Here is a 21,260-nt window from a genome sequence, read left to right as displayed (position 1 = left end):
CCCCTGAGATTCCTGTGGTATGAGATTTAACATTTGTGTCCTCTTTTGTTTCATATGTAGCCTGTTATGTGTTCATGTCATTTCATGATCGTTTCCATTTGAACAAATGAAGTGTTAAGGTAGAATTCATAATTTATATGCTCTGCCTTTAAGTTTGTTCATATTTAATGTTTTCTTCAGTTTGACAAGGATTCATCTTCTATGCCCTTGTCAGCTCCTCAACAGTCTTGCCATTCCATTTAATCTCAATTTGATGTTAAACTTTCTTGCCTACCTTACCTCAGGGGATAATCTGTGTTTTTGATTACATTTCTCTGTTCAAGCTGTTCCTTTGCCCCATGCAGCCCAGAAAAACCCCATCATTTTATTAAAAACCCCCTTTTTATCAATTTACTAGCCTAAAATCAGTTTCTTTTAAAGTCATCTCAACCTCTTTTAGAAGACTTTTTGCTGAGATAGACTGGAGAGAGCCCTCTCCTGTCCTCGTAGGGCTAGCTACGAGGCTAAGTGGTTTGATGTTGCCTTGGATATTGCCTTCCTCAGCTTGAGGCCAAATTCAAGCGCTAACATATTGGCGACCATACTGGGGAGAACATTCGACTTGTTGATTGTCTTGTCCCAGTACATGAAATCAAATTGCAGATCTGATGCTGATGGTGGACAACAATCAGACACATATGCAGGCTGAAGCATTCACCTGGCGGCGACTCCAACTCGATCCAGACAGTTCAGTGCTTATTGATTCACTCTTGCAATGGTAGGGTATGTGGCAAACCCTGCCCTGTGTGATGCTGTAGAAGAAATAAGAAATGAGTTAGCAGATACTGAATTTGATGAAGATGTTTTCAGTGCATTGCTTCATTGGTTGAAATCTCCAAAGTTCCCTTGTTTCAAAACTAGATTTTGTGATTTAGTTGTTGAAAGAATCGAAAAGGAGATTCAATGTTTAGATGAGCAGATCCAGTCATATGATTTCCAAGACCCTAAAAAGTTCTTGGAAATCCTTCCTCCATTGAAACAAGAAATAATAGAATTGCCTACAGATGTTTACATGGATAGTGTGCAGCTGGAAATATGCATTGCAGAGTTGGGGCAGCCAACAGAGTCTGGCTATCGCGATCCAATTGCGATGTACATGGAAATGTGTTTCAGTTTGATTGATAGATCAGGCTGTCTTGTACGTAACCAGGCTCATTACGTGCATGAAGGGCTGCCAGCAATTACATCTCTGAGCTGGTGGAAGCATTCTCGAGCGACATCATTCTCACGTTTACTTGAATGGTTGATCTGGCACTTCAGTATTACCTGATCTATTGTTTGTACAGCAGATTAGGGTAGATTTTGTAAATAAATAAGCAGCCATAAGGCAGCATTTTGTTCCAGTTTCATTATAGTTTTAGTGTGAGGTTTGCTGAGTCAGTTTTTCAGTCTTTTGTTGTTTGTTGAAATCATGACTCCATTGCCCAATGGATGGAGGCACTGTTTGCTCTCCCAAAGATCTGCAGTTCTTGGCACCTCCAAGAAGCGGCAGCTGCCATCCCTAGTGGAGCCGATGTTAGACTCCGTCTTGTATGTCAGTGTGAGATTGATTCTTCTTCAAAACCCTGTTTTGAAGAAGAAATCATTAAATGTGTTTTTTTAGAATATGTAATTTGTCAAAATGTTTAAAAATTCTTCAGCTCTTCAAATGGCAGTAGCTTCTGTAGCCAAATTTACCAAACAACTTTAAAAGCTCCTATCCCTGCAAAAGCACAAGCAGAAGTGATAGTTGTTGAAAGTTCGACCTCACTATTGGGTGCTGTGAAAGCTAGGAACTTTTTTCCAGTAATTGTATTCAGAGGTGACTTGGAGCTGACTCTTATGATGAGAAGAAGAAGCACTTGAATTCAAGCGCCAACACACTTCACTAATATTAATTCAGGATTTTGTACCAGAAGCTTGGACAAAGCATCTTTCCCGTCACTTGGATAACACACCTCCATGACCTTTCTCTGAGGTTGAGTATAGTATTAGACAACAATTATTGAGATCTCTGGAGGGGCTTTCATTTGTCAAGGATAAGAATGGTCTTGTCCCTTTGGGTGTAGTATTTTCTCATGTGGAGAAAATACCAATTGCAGCAACATCAATTGCACAAGTTCATGGAGACGATAAAGAGGAACCTTGAAAAGAATAATTTCAGACATATTGTATGCCCTACACCATATTTAAACCTCTGCACAAAGCGCCTTATTGTCATGGAGAGATTGGATGGAATTCGCTTAACTCAGGTGCTTTGCCCCAATGCAAGTGAAGATCTTCTTGCCAGGATACCTGAGATGGTGAGGAGTATTCACAGTTTGTTGCAAGCCTATGGACAGATGCGGTTTGTAGGTGGGATTTTCCATGCCGATCCACATGCAGGAAACCTATTAGTGCTTCTTGATGGTAGGCTTGGATTGCTTGATTATGGACAGTGCAAAGTACTTGATATGGAAACTTGTCTCAAGCTAACAAAAATAGTGCTTGCTTTAAGTGATAACGATGACGATGAGATTGCCCAGACCTTGCTTGATGCTGAGATGGTCTTTGAAAATATCACTGGGGACAACATATGTGTATCTGATCTGTCCACAGTGGCCCGGATTTTATTTGATGTAAGCTATGTTGAAGAGGCCACTGTATCTCCAACCGCGCAGAATTCGATCTTGCGAAGAATTCCTTTGAAATCATTTAATCGGTCATTATGGTTGATGGTGCATGCTATATTTATTCTTCGAGGTGTTTGTTTTATGTTGAAGATCGACACATCTGCTGCTACAATTTGGCGACCTTATGCTTTACTTGCCTTGCAAGCAGAACACTCATAATGTGCATTGATGATGGTTATTTTTCTCACGGGTTTAGTCTCAATGATCCTGATGCGGACTCTGAGAAATGACTATGCAAAGTATGCTCGCGAAAAAGATGGTTTAGAAAGGCTGGAGAGGGATGTTAGTGAAAAGTCAAGGTGGAAACTTGTTCATGGAGATGTTTTCCGAACACCATGAAACTTGGTCTTGCTGTCAGCATTAGTGGGCTCGGGTGCACAACTTGACATGCTTGTGCTTCTTGTTATCTTGCTGGCAATTGTTGGCATGCTATATATTGGGTGTGGGACAATTGTCACCACTTTCATTGTTTGCTATGCCCTTACCTTATTTATATCTGGCTATGTGAGCGGATGGCAAGCGCTGGATAAAGCCGATGGTTTTTACGGCATCTCTCTTCCCATTTATGTGTTTTGGCATTGGATTTGTACTGAACATCATTGCCATATTCTATGGTTCTCTGGTTGCCATTCCTTTTGGCACTATGGTGGTAGTCGCGCTCAGTTTGTTTCAATTTTCACAGGTTTGCAGGGTTCTCATTGGAAGTGTCGAGCTTCACTGGTTAAAACTAGAATTATTACATTCACATTGTGGGCATTCTCCAAATCAAGTTTATTCAGGTGTAGTTTCTGTCTCTGTGGTTGTGACGGGGAAGTAGTTTCTAGCTTCAACTTTACTGTTACCCTTCTGGATGATAGTGCGAAGGTGTGTGCGTATTGTTCTAGACAGTTAAACTCTGATTTGTGTAAACTTGCAGTTAACCTGATTCCATTCCCTCGCTTACACTTCTTTATGGTGGGATTTGCTCCCTTGACATCTAGAGGATCCCAAGTATACCTCTCCCTCACTGTGCCTGAAACTTACACAGCAAATGTGGGATGCCAAGAACATGATGTGTGCAGTTGACCCTCGACATGGGCGTTACCTGACAGCCTCTGCTATGTTCCGTGGATGTATGAGCACAAAAGAAGTAGATGAACAAATGTTGAATGTTCAAAACAAAAATTCCTCTTATTTTGTGGAGTGGATACCAAACAATGTGAAGTCCAGTGTTTGTGACATTCCTCCAAAGGGTCTTAAGATGGCATCCACCTTCATTGGAAACTCTACTTCAATTCAAGAAATGTTCAGGCGAGTCAGCGAACAATTCACTGCCATGTTTAGGAGAAAAGCATTTTTGCACTGGTACACTGGTGAGGGCATGGATGAGATGGAATTCACAGAGGCAGAGAGTAACATGAATGATTTGGTGTCAGAGTATCAGCAGTATCAAGATGCGACTGCTGATGATGAGGCCGAGTACGAAGAAGAAGAGGCGGTTTAAACCTTGTTTTTTAGTTTATAAAGAGCCGAATCTGGAGCTTACCTTGTTAGTCCTTCTTGGAAATGGCTCACTCAACATATCACTTCATAATGATTGAAAGTTGGTCTGTGCCAGATGTCATGGTTTTGGTTGAATTAAGGCCTAGAAGATGCTGTGTTTAGAATGAGTGGTTGGATTTCGTTTCGTTATTCACAATCTTAAAATTGTATGTGTTGCGTTATGTAATGTGTTTGAGTCTAGTTTGTTGCTCTCCTATAATTAAATAGTGGCTGCTCTGTTTAGTGCCTGATTTTCGTGATGTATTCTCTTATCAATGAGAAATGCCAAGTCAAAATATGCCTAAAACAAAATGAAGATATCCATCACTGCAGAAGAAATAGGATTCGATCTCCTATTAAGGGCTTCAGTTAATAATCCAACGGGATCTGCGCTCCAGTTTGTCGGCCATCAGAGGGATTCTTGCAATTATAGTTGAACAACTCATTTTTATCGACCTGTAGGGAAAAGTTTTTGGTCTATTTATTGTATGCGCTGATCTTTAGGAACCGATGAGTGGCTTTTTACTATTTTTCATAGTGCCAGTTGAAACAATTCCATCTTTTCATGGATCGGTTTTCTTCTGAGCTGTTTATGGTATTAAAAAATCATTTGTAAAAGAGAGAGGGGAGAGTTTTAAGCGCTGGTGGAGGAGAGAGAAGAGAGCTTCATTGTACAGATTTTGACAGAGATTCTAATTAAAAAAATGCAGCTCTGACCCCTGAGATTCCTGTGGTATGAGATTTAACATTTGTGTCCTCTTTTGTTTCATATGTAGCCTGTTATGTGTTCATGTCATTTCATGATCGTTTCCATTTGAACAAATGAAGTGTTAAGGTAGAATTCATAATTTATATGCTCTGCCTTTAAGTTTGTTCATATTTAATGTTTTCTTCAGTTTGACAAGGATTCATCTTCTATGCCCTTGTCAGCTCCTCAGCAGTCTTGCCATTCCATTTAATCTCAATTTGATGTTAAACTTTCTTGCCTACCTTGCCTCAGGGGATAATCTGTGTTTTTGATTACATTTCTCTATTCAAGCTGTTCCTTTGCCCCATGCAGCCCAGAAAAACCCCATCATTTTATTAAAAACCCCCTTTTTATCAATTTACTAGCCTAAAATCAGTTTCTTTTAAAGTCATCTCAGCCTCTTTTAGAAAACTTTTTGTTGAGATAGACTGGAGAGAGCCCTCTCCTGTCCTCGTAGGGCTAGCTACGAGGCTAAGTGGTTTGATGTTGCCTTGGATTTTGCCTTCCTCAGCCTGAGGCCAAATTCAAGCGCTAACAGGCTCCTTTCTCCTTTGCTTGAGAGACCCTCTTTTTCACTTGAGTAGGAGGCCTTATAGGCGTAAGTTACTAGCGCAAACGATACGATATGTATGACTGTGATCTTGCTGCTGTTATGACCGCAGACTGCCCTTCTTTTCTCGCACGTGTGATTGTTTTTCACCCTAAAAATAGTCCCTTCAACTTCGGTTAGATTTCTCCTTCTTCACTGCATTAGAGGCTCCTTAAACTCACTTTCCCTTCACCCTTAACTCGTCTTCCTTCTCGCTGATTTCAGAGGTATCGTAGGCTTGTCGTTGGAGAAGTGGACAACCTCTATATATAGACGTCTGTCCCGCTTTTAGGCCGACTTGAGGACAGGAGGCTGACTTCACTTCTTCTGCATCAGAATTGCTTATTTGATGATGTCGTTGCATGGAGAGGACTTTGACTTTGCTTGGAGAGATATTCTTTGACTCTTATACAAATATATACATGGTGTAAAATTCCTTTAAGGTCTTCAACATTTTCTTTTGGCTCTTTGACATAGCACTTTAACATGTGCTAGATTCAATGAGCAAGAAACTCATTGTTATAAATAACAAAAATAATATTTCTTTTTCTTTACAGGTACAAAGATCAAAATTACATTTATGAAGACAGAACATAGTTACACATTCTTCATCGAGTAGACCAGTGCCGAATGATATAATTTTGCAACATAATGAAATATGCTCTGGGATATTAACAATACTTGCAATAAAGTAATGTTTTCAAGATAAACAAGTTCAATGAAATGAGAAGCTGCAAGACAAGCGTTAGTAAATCAAATCAAAACTACAATATGAGGTACAACTTTGAAAGGAAAGCACTAATTGGAAATAAATGCTTGAAAGTAATAATTGCTTGTACTTGTGATTGGAAATATGCTTACATAAAATAATATAACATCAATGGAATTTTGAGCTAATCCAATGAGCATGAACAAGATACAAGAATAGGACCAAAGTACTTGCAAAGAAAAGATATAAGTGCTTTCAAAATATATTGCATATATTTGAGAAAGAGCTAAAATAATGAAATGTTCAAGAAGATCCAAACTCCAAGTGCGTGCAGAACCATTCAAAGATGTAAAGTGGTTGTGTTTAAGGTGTTCTTGGTTGATTTTAGTGAAGTGCCTATCTAAGGTGTTACTTCTTTTCAAATCCTTCAACCTAGTAAGGATTGAGGTGATTGCAAAAGGCTTTAAGTGAAGAGGTGTAACCTCACTAGCAAAGTATCCACATAACCCATCAAGTCAACCCACGTGCTATCATTCCTACAAGGGACTCGACCACAAGAGAATTGCGTGGTCATGCGCTTAACCTTTTCTCCAAACTCAGATTTTGGGAGATTTCCTGAAAGTCTATCAACCAAGCTTATGCTTGGAGGTTAATTTTAGAAATGTAAAAGGTTGCGAGTGCAAGTGAGATGCTAAATTGCAATTGTAGATTGATACTCAAAATGCAATAACAAATTGCAATATGAATTAAATAAGTGGGAAATAGATTGTTGGTTCAATAAATCAAACGAGCTAAGTTACATATCACTTGTATGTGAATGTAAGAGCATGTACAAGTGAAAGTGTTAAATGAAATGACTCAAAGATTTACAATTATTGCATGAAACTGAAGCAACATGAAATTAACAAGAATTGTGTGAAAACCAAGCTAAGATGACATGAAAATTGAATTGCATGCAAGTGAGTTAGCTTAGCAACGTGTGAGATGGAACTTGTAGTGAAATTAGATCCTTGAGAAGACGAGCATGTGAAAATGAGAATGGAAATGCCAGAAACTTAAGAAATTAGATCTACTTGAATGAAAAGAAATAAAATTATAAAACTCATCACACACCATGCGAAGGAATCCTCTCTCAAAGGAGAGGAGGAGTGGGATGCCAAGGGGATGATCTCCAAGTTCCCTCAAAGAAACTTTTACTTTATTATTAAATATGAAGCCCTCTATTAGAGAATGAGGACTTAGGCCTTGAGAAGGGTTTACAAATAACTTCTTAAAGAAAATACTCTTCCTTCGGAAAACTCAGCCTATTACAAAAATACAATGAGGAGCTCCCCAATGAAGGGAACTCACTTTCCTTAAGAAGGTACAATCTTGATAGCTCAACTTCCTAGACTTCAAGAGGAATTCTTGCGCAAGAGGTGAAGAGAGAAGAATCGTTATGAAGGAGGAGCTTGATAGATGAGAGGGTCTAGTGAAATCTCTTTGGTCTTCCATTCTTCACGTACAAAACTCCTTCAAGTGATATTTTGAGTAGCCTTTCAATCCTCCCTTAGATCTGTGCAAGACATAAGGGAAAACAAGAAATAAGATCACAAATAATCACGAGTAACATACACTATAAAACAAGTACATGCAACAAGAGAAGGAAGAGACTTCTTCTCTTGCGCAAGAAAGGAAAGGCTAAAACTTTCCTACAAGCTCCAAAGGCTAGATTTCATCAGGTAAAGCGCATAAGATTTATCACAATAAACTTTAAATTTGATGATTTTAGCGAACTGTGGTAAGGAAACGCCCTTCTCAAACTCTTTGGGTTAGCCCTTTGAGAGTATCTTGCTTTTGGTATGGGCCCTGTTAATCACTCAAGTTGCACTTGAAGATTTGTCAAAGATTCCATGATCAAAGTACAATTGCAACATTCCATCATCATCTGAATTCTGCAGCCTTGCAGGCATATTGTAAAAATGATTCTAGTGTAATGAAAAAATCATGTAAAAGGCCTAGGTAGCTTAGGACTATACTAGCAATTGAGTTCACTCTAGGGAGTTTTTTTTCCTCAGTTCATTATTTGTGTTTTTTTAACACTTAAAATCAATTGAGTTTTTCTCCCAAATATACCCCAAAGCTAGAGTGCGGCTTGATGGTAAAGTCTTAGGTGAGTCCTAGTGTCTAGAATTAATGTATATTACCATACTAGATCATCTCTGAAGTTTTTCAAAATTAAGTCTAACTGTCAATTTTTAATTATTAAAAATTTCTCACTGGTTGGGATTTTTAATAACTATTTGATGTAAAATGTAATAAGTGTTGTCTATAAAAGTTGTAGGGGGTATGAATAATCAAAATTATACCTCTATATTTCAACTTTCTATCTAGACACTTTGAGGGCCGAAAGATATGTATTTACCCCTCAAATCCCATTTTTTATAATTTTTGGCAAAGATGGCAAATAATTAGTTAGAAAATAAAATGAGCGAAAATGCATATTTCTCTCCAAGCAGAAAATGATTAAAAAATGAAGTGGACTTTCCCAAGAAGAGAGTCAAGTCAAAAAGTGATGGAATTTGCACAAATCAAGCAAGAGAAATTCTCAGAAAAATTCAATGGTCTAGAAGAGCAGCTACTGTCCCAACAAATCAATTTTTTTAAAGAAGATGGGCCAAGATTGTTAAATTGAATGAGAATTTTTTGAGGAAAAAGGATGGAAAATATTTTCAAGTGGTCAAAACCACTCCAGGATCAAATTTTTTCTCCACCCAACTACTTCTCCAGTCAAAAAAACTTCTCCTCCTCAAGATCTGTGCAAGCAATCAAGGGATACACTTTTTTTTTGACTTGGATTCAGCCGTTTTCTTGTTGGATCTAGCTGTTAGCACTTGGGACCAAGATGTTTTCCACTTGTAGGCAAAATCCTCTCATTTTTTCTATAAATTTGTAATGTCCCAAATACAGAAAATCTGGAACAGGCACTTCACATAAAACTAATCATGCATTTAACAGAGGATTGCCATGTAAAAATAGACAAATAGAGTACTGCAATCTCATAACATAATAAATAAGAAAACTCTCAGCTTTATTATATTATATAACTGGGGTTTTACATGCACATACAACCCATACAGCTGAGATAATCTAGCCTCAGACAAATCTACAACAATGCCACAAATCGGCCTCCAAACAACTGAGAAACAATAAACTGCAACCTGTGAACCCTGAATAGATTCACTAAGAGAAGAGATGGGTGCTTGCCCAATCTCTCTATATCACTCGAGGGTTTTCGTCCTGGGGCTATTAATGCAGTAGAGAACTGGGTTCTCAACCTCTCATATAAGAAACAATATCAAAATCAAGATGTCCTCCAATGGCCTCTTCCTCCTCTTTTATAGATCTGATTGACTCCTCTAGAACCTCCTATTTTATTATTATTTTAATCATGGAGCACTTTTCCCTCTTTTATTTGAATTAAAATATTATTTTTAATGCGGGAAAAGGGTAAATTGGCCACCATGTTTCCTCATGTCACTGAAACTCACATCCAACCATCCCATCATGTAGATCTTCTCGTCCCGGTTCCAACGAGCTATTACACTGAGGTGTTTTATCAAGTATTCCTCCCAGAATGCCACCTTAAGCATAATTAGTTGAGTTAGACCCAATAATAACTCCTTTTTTGAAAGTTGTCGGAATGCGCTAGAACAAAAGGAAAACTGTGCGGATGATGGAATATGCCGAGTGAATGCCATCATATCCCATAAAACTCCTCAAAACTCCATCGGAATCCCTGATGACATAAACTTGCTCCACTGACTTGGCCATCCTTGACCCTGGAAATCCACCCTGGCTGTACTACGAAGAAGAACAAAAATTGCGACATGACAATCCTCCCACCTGAAGATTGCTTGCCCTCAAGCAATCCAAATTTGTGGACCAATTTGGTGGCCCAATGCAATTGAGACCCAATGCCAGGATCCCATACGAACCATTGGGTGATGCTTTGTTTCTGTGTCAGCCCACCATGAACGGATCCCTCAATGCCTGGATCCCAGACCAATCTCTGACTGACCTAGCATCAACAAATCCTCCTGGATCCCAACGCCACCAAATATCAAGGCTCCAAGGCTCCAACTGTGCTATAACTCCACCCATGAATGTTGCTCCATACATCGCGTACCAACTCATCACCTCTCTCCAATTCGACCTGTGACTCAATCCATCGCTAATCCAACTCTCCTGATGCCGGGAAGGAATGCTGAAGAGTCGTCGACCTGAATCCCACTGCCAACTGGAGCATGTAGTCTCTGACATGTCTAGGGGTCCTTTCCCTACTATGCCCCTAACTAAGGATATCACACCATCAGTAGGATACCAACTCATGATTTCCTGCCAATCTAATATATGGACACCTGTGCAAGGGATACGTTTGCTATGCTGATACTGGTCAATGCTCAACTCTTGAGGCTCTACCCGGTCAATCAAAACAAGCCCAAGGAATCCTGCCTCTCCCCCTCTAATGGGAAAAAGTGGGCAAACTGTGTTGCAAGCCCCGTCTATGTAATCCTCGAGAGGGCTGTTGCCTGAAAATGCTGCAGCTCGACTAACTGCCACTACATCAATTTGCACCTTAGCAATGGGTAGATCGAGAGATGGATGCACTACCATCTCCCCCGCCTGATAGGAAACTCGACGCTCCTCCAGTCCACCAATCTCTTGCCAAACTGTCCTGTCATACTCCTGCATCTCCTGAGGACAAGTGTTAACGAATACTGTCACCTGACCAACTGTTTGTACATCTGTCTGCTCCTCATCCACGACTGACCCCAAGATTGGTTGCTCATCCTCCATCATCATGGGTTCAATATGAACCTCCAATTGGCCTTCCCTAGAAGGCTCACCATGCATACTACGCACATCATCCTTCTCAGCTGACTCAAGATCCACCATATGCTGCTCATGCTGAATCACCACTGGTGACACACTATCCTGAATATCTCTCCTAGGACCCACTGACTGCTCATCATATGAATTTGGCCTGATGTCAATGACTCGACATGACTCATGCTCTTCTATGTGCTCTCTATGCTGAATCATCAGCCACTCATCTACTCCCTGACCTCTTTCCCACATGCGAACAATCAACTGCTCCTCATACTCCTCTACCACACATGGATGCATACCTGGGCTATTGTCATCGACTCCACATGACTGCTCGTGCTTCTCTAAGGTATCATCATATGAACCCATGGACTCGTCCAACGAAGAGTCCTCGTCCTGGCAGACATAAAGAATATCTCCTTGCTCTACCTCTATCATCTACTCAGTGTCACTCAAGCATGAGTGGTCAGTTCCCCAAGGTCCTTTGCAGATGAAGCAAAGTCCCTTCCTCCTCATCTCATTCTTGCTGCATGAGGCCCCAAACTTGAGCCGCTCCTCCCTGGTCAACTGTCCCTTGAACAATCCAATGTTCTGCTCAACTGACCTCTCAGCTAGATCATAAGTAGCAGGTGAGACCAACTTCTCTCTCCTCCAAACAGACAACAATCGAGACTGCAACTCCCGATAGATGGCATCACGACCTCTCATAGATGAGGACATGATGGACTGCATGTGTGCTATGACAGGGTCAGGATGATGTTTCCTAATGCTGAAGAAGCATTGGAACATCTGCAGGATCAAACCATCACACTCTAGATCTAACACGATTTCATATGTCCCAATCATGGCCATAATTTTCAAAAACCTGAAGCTTCTTCCCAAATCAGCTTGAAAACTCTACCTCATAACTTCATCATTGAAAGGAGGTATAGGTGCAGTCAGTCTCATGATGTGACTGAGACAAGACGCAACTGGAAGCCTAACCCCTTCACAAGGTTCCTCCAAGAACTTAGGTTGTATGAGAGCAAGCATAACTGGTTTTAGAGCCCACATCAATTTATTCCCCTCTAATTGGCTCACTTTGGAAAGGAGTGCATCTAGTTCATCAAGTTTGAAGAGAACTTTCCATGTGACCCTCATGTGCTTCAAATCTGTCCCAAGTGCAAATATTTTGTGTCCAATCTCCAACTTTTGCTGCACATCCTTTGGCTGTTCTCTCTGAAGAATGGCATAGACCCCCTTTGAGAAGGACTTGCTGTTTTGTTTGGTTTGTTGGTGTATATCATAGCTCATTAAGTGTTGTTGTGGTGGCTTATGATGTGTTTTAAATACTCCATTGTTCAGCAAAATACAATAGAGCTGTATACTTTCTAAAATATGAGACCTTCCTCCAACTTATAACACAACTTTTAGTGCTCAAGACTCTGACTCAAGGCACCTCACTAGCTACAACAGTAACTTGACCAACAACATATTACAGAACTCAATAAGGACTCCGACTTAGACTTTTCAATAATGATTCACTAGATGACAAATACAAGGTCGACTAGGAAGAGTCAAATTTTTGGCAGCGCACAATTCATCACAACTATGACCAACTCTCTTACCGATAATAGACAACCACCACTTTTGAGTTTGTTGTATTTCTTAGTGAACTGTTTTAACAAACTGCTTGATGTTTCCTTGGTGTAAGTGTCAATTTTGTCTATTTTGACTCGGGAAAAAGCACAACATAGCACAAAATGTGACCAGACTTCGACTAGCAATCATGCAATACTGAGGAACATACATTTTAACAAGCTGGAACCTAGTAAAGGAAATGCATAACAATAAATGTAAAAGAGGAACCTGATAACACGCACAACAGTGAACCTTTAACACGGTGTTTCAGTCCCTTAAGGAAATTCCAGCCTTTAATCTCTGCTACAGCCAAGTATATGCTACAGGAAGACACACGTCTGAAGAGTTATACACCCAGGTCAAAATGGCAAGTTTACAATGCCCTTGATGCCACAACAAGTTTTCCTGCAGCTAAAACTTCAAGAGGAATTTAATTTCTAGAACTTCTTTATTCCTGAATGATCACATATGGGTCACCCCTATTTTTACTGCTACTTGAGCTGAATTATCATAATACAGTGATCTTAACTCTAGGTCACAACGTACAATATACTTTGATGGATAACCATGCAATAATTATACAAGGGTGTTTGTCTTCATTTTTGCTACTGAATTTCAGACTTATATTTCGTACATACTTAGTGCGGCATTCCATCGCAGAGGGGTTCAACACTAAATCGGGACCCATATTCTCCATCACACCCCATTAGTGAAAAACATTTGCATCATCATTAATGAATTACTGAATCAATGCGCTACATCTCAACTCAGCCTTCTACTATTAATAGATTCATCCTACACAAAAGATTTGGCTTGCGGACCCTCTGTAGTATGTACTATATCAATTACCTATTAACGTGTAAATTAATGTCTCGTTTGACTAGATTTGGACAGTTTCACGTGATACTCCGATTACCTCTCTTTACTGATTGTGCTGCGTCCCCTATTGTTACTGTGATACATGGGTCTGTTATGGCTATGTTTCTTGGGCTTTACGTATGCTACAGGCGCGTATGACCTTCATCGAATTGGAAACATGGTGACTGCACTCACATATCCTAGAATGAAGCCCAATCGTGCCCCACAATTGCAACCAGATTGGCTAAGCACTGGCCCAAATATGTGCTTGGAGATATACGAACACCAATCCCACACACGTGTTACTGCATCGGGTGACCACCTCGTTCGCGATCTTCCATGTAGCTAGTACGTGAACAATCTCCCTTGGCGCCCTTGGTTTTTTTCCGTGCTCCAAAGATTGATTCGGTCTCTCAAAGAGAGCGATCTGGAAATATGGCTTGACCTCCTACCGTCCAATTATTGGCAATTCGATTCCCGTGAGAGATATAACAAGCTCAATTGAACAACATTGTCCGTGATCATTTATCACATGTTTTTTTTAGCAGAGTCCTGAACTGTAATACACCAAATTGCCTTCTGCACAGGCATACAACCTTCAATATCTAACCTCTCCTCTGCAATGCAAGACCGACTCATATGGTTGGGCATGGAATTTTGAATCGTGCAAGTAGTCTTGGCAAACGATTATCCATGCATAGATGCAGGGTCCTTCTTTTGTTGTGACTAACCGGCTCTGCTAACAATGTTCCTGACCACAATCCATAGCGTAGTAATTAACGTGTAGGTTTGGCCGTGTATATCACTGCACAACCTTTGACCAGTCGAAGTCCACTTGTTCTGACAACTTTACAATCGCACACAGGGTCGAGGATGACGCAAATGATATCTATTGGTCGGAATGAGAAAAACCTTCTTGCTCTGGGTTACTTAGCCGATAACCTATACGGATCTGGCCCTTAACGTCTAGGGGTCCAACCTGATGGATGGTGCTAAATTTTGGTCCTCATAATGGCGATTTTCCGCCCCTTAAAACCACGACCTTTGCAATTTAGCCGGGTAAAACACTCCAACAATCAAATAATGAATTGAGCCTCCAAATGAATGGTGGTTCCAACAACGACAAATATCAACTTGGAGTCAATAATTTGGTTCTGAAACTGATGAATCTGGCTACCAATTTACTAGAGCAACCCTCGAACATCCTCATTCAAAAACTGAAAACCCGAACCCGTACGCTGAACCAAGTTCATTGCTCTGATACCACTATAATGTCCCAAATGCAAAAAATTTGGAACATGGACTTCACATAAAACTAATCATGCATTTAACAGAAGATTGCCATGTAAAAATAGACAAATAGAGCACTGCAATCTCATAACATAATAAATAAGAAAACTCTCAGCTTTATTATATTAGATAACTAGGGTTTTACATGCACATACAACCCATACAACTGAGATAATCTGGCCTCAAACAGATCTACAACAATGCCACAAATCGGCCTCCAAACAACTGAAAAACAATACACTGCAACCTGTGAACCCTGAATGGATTCACCAAGGGAAGAGATGGGTGCTCGCCCAATCTCTCTATATCACCCGAGGGTTTTCGTCCTAGGGCTACCAATGGAGTAGAGAACCAGGTTCTCAAGCTCTCATATAAGAAACAATATCAAAATCAAGATGTCCTCTAATGGCCTCTTCCTCCTCTTTTATAGATCTGATGGACTCCTGTAGAAATTCCTATTTTATTATTATTTTAATGATGGAGTACGTTTCCTTATTTTATTTTAATCAAAATATTCTTTTTAATGCAGGAAAAGGGTAAATTGGCCACCATGTTTCCTCAGGTCACTAAAACTCACATCCAACCATCCCATAATGTAGATCTTCTCGTCCCGGGTTCCAACGAGCTATTACACTGAGGTGTTCCATCAAGTATTCCTCTCAGAATGCCACCTTAAGCGTAATTAGTTGAGTCAGGCCCAATAATAACTCTGTTTTCTAAAAGTTGTCAGAATGCGCTGGAACGAAAGGCAAACTGTTCGGATGATGGAATATGCCAAGTGAATGCCAACAGATCCCATAAAACTCCTCAAAACTCCATCGGAATCCCTGATGACATAAACCTGCTCCACTGACCTGGCCATCCTTGGCCCTGGAAATCCACCTTGGCTGTACAATGAAGAAGAATAAAAATGGGGACATGAAAAAATTGAGCTCTAAGCTCCGCATTGTATCATCAATTGTAATGCTTGAGCTATTGGCTAGCGAAGTTGTGCTTCAATTTTACATTAGATATTTTTCTTAATAACAAAGAAAGACTTTGGGGGCACATGCTTTGTGGTGTTATTCTATGCCTATGGTAAATTTTTTCTGATTTACTTGTTATTTCCTAAAATTAATTTGTTATTTCCTTTTGCCATGATTTGGAATTATTGATGTACAATTATCTTGCATTGATATTTGGATTAGAGAAACACTCTAGATCTAGAAGTGATAGTGGGTTTTTGGTTGGATCCCTATTCTTCTTCTTCATTGTGCAATCTACTCTTTGTGGATCGAACAAATTTATTTCAAGTGTGTAGAGATCTATAGCTTTTCTGAAACAGGTCTTGTGTGTTGGGTAAGTTTTTGGTTGGACGAACCAACTCTCAAGCAGATAGAAGTAGAAGAACCGACATCAAGTTCTCTTAAAAGCTTGTCAAACAATATATTTTAGAGGGAGTTTCCTTGCCATAACTTGTGAATATTATCATTAAATCTTCAGATCTATTTATTTATGTGCTTTATTTGTCAGATCTAGATAATTTAGAGCTTATTACTTGCTTGCCCAAGAGCGGGGGTGTCCTCATACTCTTTGGGTTAACACTTGTAATTTTTATGTATATATCTAAACATTTGAACATATTTTTCTCTCGTATATAGAGCACACATTTCCGTTGTATATATTGGGTTTTCTTTTTCTATGCTAGCATAGGTTTGAAGGAGGGGGATTTAGCTTGGATATTTTTATTTTTTATTATTTATTTATTTTTTTAATATAAATTTTTCGTAGTTGGATACTTGAAGATCAAGGAAATATACATCTTTGGAAGCTAAAGTTTACTCTTGTTCATGGATCAAGCTCTCACACTTGTCTATCTTCTTCTTGCGTAGATCCTAGTTGGCTAGGGTTTTGAGGGTTATTGTAAAATTCGATTTGAAGAGATTATCATTTAGAGGCTCGAAAATCACAAGATCTTCGTTTTTTTTAAGCCTTAATCCTCCTAGCCGCAAGCATTAAAGAAGATCTCTCTTCGTCTTGCGTAAATATTTTTCCTTATATTAGACATCAAGGGTTTAAGTGAAATTTTTCTTAAAGGAGATGCGAATTCCTTTTTTTGGAATTTCCTATTATAAATTCAACATAACTTTTGTTAACCTTTTCCTTCTCTCTTTTGTATCTTAAGGTGGGCTATTGGCTTTCAAAACCTCCTTCTTGTAAGCCTTCCTTAAGGATCTAAAGTCCTCATTCTTGTCTAAGAGGGTTTCAGTTGTAATATTAATAAAATAATCTTTTCTTGAGGGAGCTTGGGGTTTTTCCCCTCGGTATCCCACCTACTCATTTGGAAGGAGGAGCTCTTTGATGGTAGTGACTAACTTGTTCATTTTGTTGAGAAATGTAACTAGTATTGGTATTCATAATTGTGTTTGAGTCATGATGTAATGTATTTGTAAAAGAGAAAGAAAAGAAAATTTATTGTAAAAGAAAAATTATTTATAAGCTTGGGTTTCCTGCTTTATTTATTTTATTTCTAGGTCAAAGCACCCATTGAATGCTTCTAGGGTTTATGTCAAGAGTCATAGTGCTTTTCATTGTAATCTAAACCCTTCTTAGGTTTTGTATGTCCAGAAAGAAATTTATTTTGGAGTAAAAATTGTATTTTATGCCGCTTCCACCAAGTTGGCCTGCCCTCCAGTCAAGTCAACCTCATTGAAGGAATTCGACCTCATAGAAAGACTATAAATGTAGTGCCATTCAACCTATTTGGGCATCCAATTAATCAACAAGTTCGATCTGCAATTTGAAGTGAATAAAGAAGTCTGAAATACTGAGGAAACAAGGAGAAACCCTAGCGAAGAAGAAGGGGACACTTGTCAAGAAAAAGGAAGCTGAAATTCTCTCTTTCTCTGCCACACATATGAATTTCTGGGTTGTTGTAGGAATGCCGAAGTTGCAAGTCTGTAGTAAGGCCGAAATCTAAGTTTGTTGCAGGATTGAAGCAACTTGATTAGAGTTGACTATTAGAATTTGACTAATCATCTTGGGAGGCTGACTTGGTGGATTGGAGGAAGTCTTTTGGTCTGGTAAAAGGCCTTGGTTTTCTCATTTGATTTGATTTTAAAGAAAGAGAGGAGAAATTTTGGGTTTTCCCCTATAAGAGGGGTTTTAGCCCTGGTTGAGAGCCTACATCTTGTGTCTTTCTTGTGTTGATCTTCATGTACGTATGTTTTGGTGGAGGCTTGACGATATGAAGATAAAAGAAGACATGTAAGAAGATATTAAGAATTCAAAGATAATCACAAGTATCTATCAAGATAAGAAAATCTTTCTGCCTTTTGGTTTTCTAACATGGTATCAGAGTTAAGGTGAAGGAGGAGGTAAAAAGGCAGCTGGTAGGTCAACAAGCTCTCATCATCTTAAGGAGTCGAAAAGAAGTTATCAAGGATAATCATAAGGAAAGGAGAAGTCCATTTGATAGAAGGAAGGAAGTCTTGAAAGGTAATTGAAGATATCTAGTTTTCATCAAGTAAGTACACCTATGGCCTCATCAATGAAATCTGAGAACAAGCTTCAAGGAGCCTCTAACTATAGAGCATGGAAAACAAGGATGGACCTCATCCTTGCAAAGAATAAGGTATTGGATTTTGTACTAGGAAAGGTCAAGGAACCCTCAGATGATGCACGAAAGGAGAAATACAAGGAAACTGATATTCTTGCCATGAACTTAATTGTGGATGGAGTCAAAGAAAACCTGATTCCCTACATATCCACTCTAGATTCCTCAATAAAAATGTATGATGCTCTCTCAAAGCTGTTTACAATCAAGAATATTGGGCAAGTGGCAAGCTTGAAGAATGAACTTCGAACAATTAAGATGACAAAGGATGATACAATATCTTCCTATTTTGTAAGAATTGCTCGTATAAAAGATGAACTTCAAGCAATTGATGAGATAGTCCTCGAAAAGGAACTTGTAATTGCTTTCCTTCTAGGACTACCAAAATCCTGGAATGCCTATGCAACTAGAATTAGTAGTTGGAAAAACACTCCATCATTCGAAGAAATGTGGTCTACATGTATATAAGAAGAAGCTCATCCCTCCTTGGTAGAAGTTAAATAAGAAGATGAAGAGAATGCTGCAAATGCCTGCTCTGCTCATGTCAAGAAGAAAGGAGGTAGTAAGAAGTTTAAGGAGCCAAAGAAAAATCATAGAAAGATTGATATGTTTAAAATAGAATGCTATCATTGTCACAAGATGGGATACTATAAGAATCAATGTCCTGATAATCCTAAAAACAAGAAGAGAGAAAGGGACCAAGCCAATGTTGCTACTGATGAAAATCCTCAAAATAAGTCTAGAAATGAGAACCCTAAAGTCAAAGACTTATTCTATTAAGTCTCATATATATGATGACCTAAGCAACATTTGAATAGTTGAAGACCTTGAAGATTGTGGTAGCATACAAGAACATATACATTGGAAGTTTGAATAATTGCTGGGGTCGTAAAAGCTACAATACATGCCAACAGATGAACAAGTAGCTGATGTCTTAACAAAATATCTTTCCAACAAGAATTTAGTTTATTTTAGGAGCATACTTGGATTGATGGATACCTCTGGTTTGGTTGAGAAGGAAAGATGAAGTACCATACAACTGCCTATATGATGGTACGTGGGAGGACATCGTGGCTTGGTTAATATTAAGATCTCAGTTGATGTCTAGATCCTAGAGGGAGGGTATCGGTTGGAGCTCCGGTTTAGTGTTGATACCTGGATCCTTGTAAGGGTTGGTGTTAGGGCATGGAGGCCTAGATGGTATCTATATCCTGTTGGATTGATACCAGGGTTGTAGCCTGATGGTACCTATAGTGGCAAATTCCTAGATGACACCTTAGTCCCTATTGGGAGGATACCTTGGCAATGAGGGTATCCCAAGCATTGCGTATGTTGTTGTTCTCTTCTTAAGAACATTTCAAATTGAGGTCAACCTTGTATCGGTTGAACAATTATGAATACCTCCCTAGTTAAGAGGGAGTGTTGAGAAATGTAACTAGTATCGGTCTTCATAATTGTATTTGAGTCATGATGTAATGTATTTGTCGAAAAGAAAGAAAAGAAAAAATATTGTAAAAGAAAAATTATTCATAAGCATGGGTTTCACGCTTTATTTATTTTATTTCTAGGTCAAAACACCCATTGAGTGCTTCTACTCTTGATCTCAAGAGTCATATTCCTTGTTACTATGATCTAGACCCTTCTTGGGATTTGTATGTCAAGAAACAAATTTATTTTTGAGTAAATCTTATGCCTCCTCCACGAAGTCAGCCTGCCCTCTAGTAAACTCGGTCTCAGTGAAGGAATTCGACCTCACATAAATACTATAAATTAAGTGCCATTCGACTTATTTGGGCATCCAATCAATCAGCAAGTTCGATCTGCAATTTGAAGTGAAGAAAAAAGTGTGAAATACCTAGAAAACAAGGAGAAACCCTAACGAAGAAGAGAAACTTGACAAGCAAAAGGAAGCCGAAATTCTCTCTTTTTCTGCCACACATGCAAATTACTGGGTTGTTGCAAGAAGGCTGAAATTATAGGTCTGCAGTAGGGCCGAAAATTTGAAGCAGGAGGGTCGAAATCTAAGTTTGTTGCAGGATTGAAGCAGTTTGACTAGAGTTGACTATTGAAGTTTGACTAATCATCTTGGGAGGCTAACTTGGTGGATTGGAGGAGGTCTTTTGGTCTGGTCAAAGGTCTTGGTTATCTCATTTGATTTGGTTCTAAAGAAAGAGAAGAGAAGTTTTGGGTTTTCCCCTAGAAGAGGCGTTTTAGCCGTGACTGAGTGCCTACATCCAATGTCTTTGTTATGTTGATCTTCATGTACTTGTGTTTTGGTAGCTGCTTGATGATAAGAAGATGAAAGAAGACATGTAAGAAGATAATAAGAATTCAAAGATAATCACAAGCATCTATGAAGATAAGAAAATCTTTTTGCCTTTCGATTTTCTAACACATTTTGCATATGTTAGATTAGTTTATTTTCTTGTTCATTGCATCTAATTTCTAGATATAGTCTTTAATTTTCATTTTGCAAATAGTTCTAATCAATTTTCATTTCTCTTGATATAACTTGTTTTTGTGATCATTGAGTAATTTCATTATTCACTTGTCTAATTTACACTTACATTGAAGTAGTTTAACTTCTTCATCTAACTCTTGATTTAATTGTCATTTGCTTCATTAAGTAAATTGAAATTTGCTCCATTGGTCATTTAGCAATCTAAACACACTTTATTAATCAATTAATTTGATCTTATAAGTGGAATGATATTTGCTAATTGAAATTCATAAGACATTTCACATTTGAAACATTCCATTTTAATTGTCAA

At 38.9% G+C, this 21,260-nt stretch overlaps 1 protein-coding gene and 1 pseudogene across 4 annotated transcripts in view; one reads left to right on the top strand and one right to left on the bottom strand.

The window, feature by feature from the left end:
• The window catches only part of EMB140 (EMBRYO DEFECTIVE 140), a 342,658-nt gene that overhangs the window by 257,196 nt on the left and 64,202 nt on the right, over positions 1–21,260 (top strand). The window lies entirely within an intron of this gene.
• On the bottom strand, positions 3,771–4,279 carry LOC149206197 (uncharacterized; annotated as a pseudogene).

Source organism: Pinus tabuliformis, chromosome 1_2, assembly GCF_031772625.1.
Source record: "Pinus tabuliformis cultivar Carrire ecotype Pingquan chromosome 1_2, CPIR1, whole genome shotgun sequence".
Classification (NCBI taxonomy): domain Eukaryota; kingdom Viridiplantae; phylum Streptophyta; class Pinopsida; order Pinales; family Pinaceae; genus Pinus; species Pinus tabuliformis.
The sequence above is the reverse complement of the archived record's forward strand: the minus strand, read 5'-3'. Positions and strand labels throughout refer to the sequence as shown.